Source organism: Triticum dicoccoides, chromosome 6A, assembly GCF_002162155.2.
Source record: "Triticum dicoccoides isolate Atlit2015 ecotype Zavitan chromosome 6A, WEW_v2.0, whole genome shotgun sequence".
NCBI classification, from domain to species: Eukaryota; Viridiplantae; Streptophyta; class Magnoliopsida; order Poales; family Poaceae; genus Triticum; species Triticum dicoccoides.
Window position 1 is genome coordinate 70663417 of NC_041390.1, and position 6065 is coordinate 70669481.

The window sequence follows — 6065 nt, forward strand, 5'->3', positions numbered from 1 at the left end:
ATCTCAGTTTTTCTTTTTGGAATCCCTACCTATTTGTTTCTCGACCGTCCGATTACGATCGGAGGGATGAGGTAGCCCCTACCCAAAAATCCATATGCCATATATAAACAGATCAACCCTAATTTCTAGGGCAGATGTCCCATCCATCCCCACGCCGCCGCCACTCTCCCCCTCGGGATCCAAAACAAGCCAACCAACACTCCTCATGTCTCTTCCTCCTCAGGATCTCCTCCCGATCCATCCATCCAGTCGATCCCCCTCCTCGAATTGCAAACCTGGCCAACCACCAAGCACCTCCTGGATCACCACACCGCCTCCACCAGCACTTCCCTCAATCCCCACCAACCAGAGCCCCACGACCCTTCTCGACCAGCAGAGCTTGCCAGCCTCCCCTGCTGCGCCGCCAAGTTTCTCGTCAAAGGACGCCATGGCCGTCGCCCTGTCAAGACCCGTCGTCGGACCCAGTGGGACCTTGTCCGGCTGGTTCTGCCGCGCCCGATCATGCCGGAGACCATCAGCGCTTCGACCTCCATCTCCCTGCATCGCTCTGTCGCCGCGTTTGCATCGCCCCGAGTGGTCGAGCTGCTGCTATGTTTACCGCAGCTGTAGCTCACGCCCTGCCAAGCCACCGCCTCGTCCCTGCTCCAGAAGAGGACGAGCAGCGTCCCTGCCCGTTGAATGTGTCGCCCCGAGCACCATCGCCAGGCCATCCCCGTCGCCCTACCCTTCCTCCTCCTCGTTCCCTTCTCCTCCTCTCTTTCAACTCCCTCTCTGTCTCTTTATGAGGAGCGTGCACGAGCTCCGCCCAACGCTATGGCATCCCTGGAGCCCAAGTAGCAGCCGCCCGCCTCCGGCGATGATCGACCGTCTCCGACTGGATCCGCTGTGGATCCAGCCCTCCTGCCGCCGCCTCACCAGCCTCGCTCACGCCCAGCTCCCCTACTCGCCGGCACCAAGTCCTTGTCATCACTACTCTACTCCCTGTCGAGCAGAGGATGCCCGTTCGTCCTAGCCGCATTGACCGCATCGATCCATGTCACCTGGGCACCCGCGGGTCGGCCTCCTCCCCATCATGGGCCGCCTTGTGCCGCCGAGGCCCAGCACACCTCCAGATCCGGCCCAAGGCCCCCTGTGAGCAGCTTCCCATTCCCTCTAGTTTCCGGCCCAGTGGATGTTTTCTTTGGTTATGCGAATTTGCTATTTAACCAGAGTTTTACAGATTTGCAGAAAAACCCTTGCACTTCATACATATAATAACTCATCATCTATGCATCGGATTAAAATGATTTATATATGAAAGTTGCTTAGAATTTTGTGTAGTCTCATAATATGTCTTTTCCATCCATGTTCAAAATGTTTAAAATGCTGTTTGTTTAAATTTGCTTAAATTACTTGCTAAAATGATTTAATTCATAACTAATTAACCGTAGCTCGGATTTAAATAATCTTTATATGTAAATGGGGTAGAATTTTGCCTAGTTTATCATCGTGACATCACTTTGCATGTTTAACAACTCTAAAATATGGTTTAGGGCAGAACAGGACCAAATCTAATATATGCACATGGGGATTTACCGGAATTGTTGTTCGTTGCTTCCGGCCTCATTTAACCTTGACTAGATAGGTAGTTTTACTTTGCTTCACCCTCTTGCCATGTTTAACAACATTTAATATTGTTGGGTAAATAAACGAGATCGAACTAAATAACTTGATGTGGTGTTTTGTCAATATGCAACCCGTTGCATATTGAGCCCCACTTAATTTGTAGGGTTGTTTGTGCACTTTACCATGCCACGCTTCATTAAACCGGACATGCATCATACTTGATTGTGCATCATGCCATGTCTATGTGTTGGTTGTTTACTATGGTGATTGCTTCTTTCCGGTGTTGCTTCTTCGGGTTGGTTCCGATAACGTCGCGTTTGTGCGGACCCGTTCGTCTACGTCCATTTGTCTTCTTCATGGACTCGTTCTTCTTCCTTGCGGGATTTCAGGCAAGATGACCATACCCTCGAAATCACTTCTATCTTTGCTTGCTAGTTGCTCGCTCTTTTGCTATGCCTATGCTGCGATGCCTACCACTTGCTTATCATGCCTCCCAAATTGCTATGTCAAACCTCTAATCCACCATGTCCTAGCAAACCGTTGATTGGCTATGTTACCGATTTGCTCAGCCCCTCTTATAGCGTTGCTAGTTGCAGCTAAAGATTGGAGACCGTCCCTTGTTGGAACATTATTTACTTGTTGGGATATCATTATATTGCCTTGTTATCTTAATGCATCTATATACTTGGTAAAGGGTGGAAGGCTCGACCTTATGCCTGGTGTTTTGTTCCACTCTTGCCACCCTAGTTTTCGTCATATCGGTGTTATGTTCCCGGATTTTGCGTTCCTTACGCGGTTGGGTAATAATGGGGACCCCTTGACAGTTCGCCTTGAATAAACTCTTCCAGCAATGCCCAACATTGGTTTTACCATTTGCCACCTAGCCTTTTCTTTCTCTTGGGTTCTGCAGACTCAAGGGTCATCATTATTTTAACCCCCCCGGGCCAGTGCTCCTCTGAGTGTTGGTCCGAACTAGAGTCCTGTGCAGCGCCCCCTCGGGGAAACTCAAGGTTTGGTTTTAGTTGTACGGAGCGCTCATCTCAGTGTGCCCTGAGAACGAGATATGTGCAGCTCCTATCAGGATTCGTCGGCACATTCGGGCGGTGTAGCTGGATTTGTTTTAACTTGCCGAAGTGTCTTGTAGAACCGGGATACCGAGTCTGATCGGAACGTCTCGGGAGGAGGTCTATTCCTTCGTTGTCCATGAGAGCTTGTGATGGGCTAAGTTGGGACACCCCGGCAGGGATTTGAACTTTCGAAAGCTGTGCCCGCGGTTATGGGCAGGTGGGAATTTGTTAATGTCCGGTTGTAGAAAACCTAAAGTTGACCTTAATTAAAATGCATCAACCGCGTGTGTTGTCGTGATGGTCTCTTTCCGGCGGAGTCCGAGAAGTGAACACGGTGTTGGAGTTATGCTTGACGTAGGTTGTTTTAGGATCACTTCTTGATCATACTTTTATCGACCGTGCTTTGCCTTCTCTTCTCACTCTCATTTGCGTATGTTAGCCACCATATATGCTAGTCGCTTGCTGCAGCTCCACCTCTTACCTTTACCTTACCCATAAGCTTAAATAGTCTTGATCGCGAGGGTGCGAGATTGCTGAGTCCCCGTGACTCACAGATACTTCCAAACCCAGCTTGCAGGTGCCGATGAGTCCGTGCAGATGACGCAACCAAGCTCAGGAGGAGCTCGATGGAGATCTTGTCCTTTGTGTTGTTTCGTTCTAGTTGTCAGTAGTGGAGCCCAGTTGGGGTCGATCGGGGACCTTGTCGCATTTGGGGGTTCTTCTTTTATTTTGGTTCCATAGTCGGAACTTGATTGTATTTGGATGTTGTAATGCTTTATTCATGTATTTTTGTGAAGTGGCGAGTGTAAGCCAACTATGTATCTCTTTCCCTTATGTATTACATGGGTCGTGTGAAGATTACCTCACTTGCGACATTGCTTTCAATGCAGTTATGCCTCTAAGTCGTGCTTCGACACGTGGGAGATATAGCCGCATCGAGGGCGTTACAAGTTGGTAATCAGAGCCTTCCCCGACCTTAGGAGCCCCCATTGCTTGATCGTTTTTAGCGGCCGAGTTGTGTCTAGAAAAAAATGTTTTGAGTCATTTAGGAATTATATATCGGAGAGTTTAGGAATTCTTTTACTCCCCAGTCTCCTCATCGCTCTGGTAAGGCATCCTGACGTAGAGTTTTGACTCTTCTCTTCTCAAATTTCACTAAAAAAAATTTAGGATCACGCGGGTATCTTGGAATCGTTCCGATGGTTTCGTGACAAGAACATTGTCTTGGTGCCTCCTGTCAGGGGTTTTCTGGTAGTGTCCCGGGGAGTTGAGCTCCGAGGTGTTGTCGTCACAATTTTATCGTTGTTGTTCTGGAATACCTGAGTTTAGTACGCTGACATCGAAAATCTCCTTTATGCAGTTCGTTGGTGAGATAACCTCGACGCCACCCAGTACTGGGGCGGGAGTTCGGGAGTATTGCCATAACTTGTATAACGGATGTTTTTCGAAGGTTGAGGTAGATGATTTTCCGAAGGTTTCTTGGTTATGTGTTGAAGGATGGATACAACTGGATGTAGGATTTGTTAGTTTTGAGTGAGATATTATGCTTCCCCTGTATCCCCAACACCTGATTGCATAACCGGAAAATTTCGGGAGTTTATAAGTGGGAATTCAAGTAGCTCTTAGGATATCTTTCCGACAGATGTATGATATGAAATTGGGGTTCGACGTCTAGTGGTCCGCCTATTCACGGTCGGTTTTACAGTGGTCTCGTTGTGTCTTAAAGAGTCCTTGGCTATGCCGACTTGGGGATGCTTCGTATGTCATGTGCACTGCCTTGTACATGATGGTGCTTTACGATCGAGCCCGTGTAGGCCCCACCACGAAAACTTCGGACGAAATCTCTATCATATGTTTGTTCCGACTTATTCTACAAGCCAATCCTTTGTTTTTGTTTTGAGTTGTGGTATTCGAGTTGCTTCAATGTCAAGTGTTGATTCCATACCTTCCCCAAGCGGTGTTCTCATATTTCTATGTGAATACTAATCCCTCATGATAATCGAGATTGTCATGTCAATCCTTTTCAACTGGCGTGTCTCTCTTCAAGTGGACCCGATCACTTCAACATTCGCAAGATCATTTATCAGTTCTTTTCAACGGTGTTCGCTTCATCCGTTTTTCAAGTTGTCTTTGTTTTTCCCACCCACCCACCCCATTTTTCTTCAAGGATTCAGATTTCTTAATCAATGAACCATCTTATTGATGCGAGGCCTCTTCATTCCTTTCCGTCAATGTTCTTATCCGGTGATTCTCATGAAGATTTTAACAGAGCCTCAAGGTCATCATCCTTAATTTTTTTTCATCTCCGGTGGTTTCAAGTCAAGCTTTGTTGATCATATCCTTTCCTCGTTCCAATGCTTTCTCATGCCGGTGCAATTCTTAATCGTTCACCTCTCGCTATTCAATTGTTTCGGAGTGCTTAAGATATCTCGAAGATTCATGTTTCCACTCTGCATTCGTTCAAGATCTTTCGAGGATGTTATCTCATTCAAGCCATTTAATTCAACCGGTGCTTTCTCTCTTTTAAATCATTCTACGGTGTTTTTTAGAGTGGGCCCTAACCCACAGGTCTTTTCCCAGGATCTTACCTGACTCTTCTTATTTTCCTGGAGTTACTCTCAAATTCTTTTCGGAGTTTGACGTAAGAATGATTTATCATCAGTCAAATGCTTTTCTCCAAGATCTGTCGAATTCTTTTCATCGTTGGCTCAACTTTTCCATTCTTCATTCCGGCGTGCCTCAATAATTCACGGTGGTGTCTCTCATCGTCTTTCACAACACTTGAAGACCGAAGAAGATTTTTTCTCTCAAATCTTGGCCCGTTCTCTCAAGATTCGTGGTTCTAGCGTTATGCCATCCTCTCATAATTGTTTTCGATTGTGAGATTTATTTTCACCCATCCGGAGTAATTCAGAGTATTTTTAGTTTGATTCTCCGGAGCCCATCATCTCATAATTATTCATTCCTAGCTTTCAGTTATCGTTCTCCTAATCTTACCGGTGCATCGATCAATTATCCTCTAATCAGTTCTTGATCTCTTCATTCTCATGTATCTTAATCCTCTCAAGTATCTTCATTCGTTTTCCCAATTCTTCCCGGTGTTCCTCTATCTTTCCTTTGGTCATTTTAATTCTTACGGTGGTTCATTCAAGATTTCTCTTCCTTTGTTATCATATCAATCTATTCGATGTTCCAATCCTACCGGTGGTTCGTTGAAGACCTTCTCAAGTTTGATTATATTTCTCTTAATCCTTTCTTCGAGAATAAGTTGTATGCCAAATCCGTGACTTTCATCAATTTAATTGGTGAAGGATAAGCATAATGTAATTCTTATTCTTCTTTCAGCCAAGAGATTAATTCCCTATTCTGGGGGCTCATCAAATTCTCGGTTTC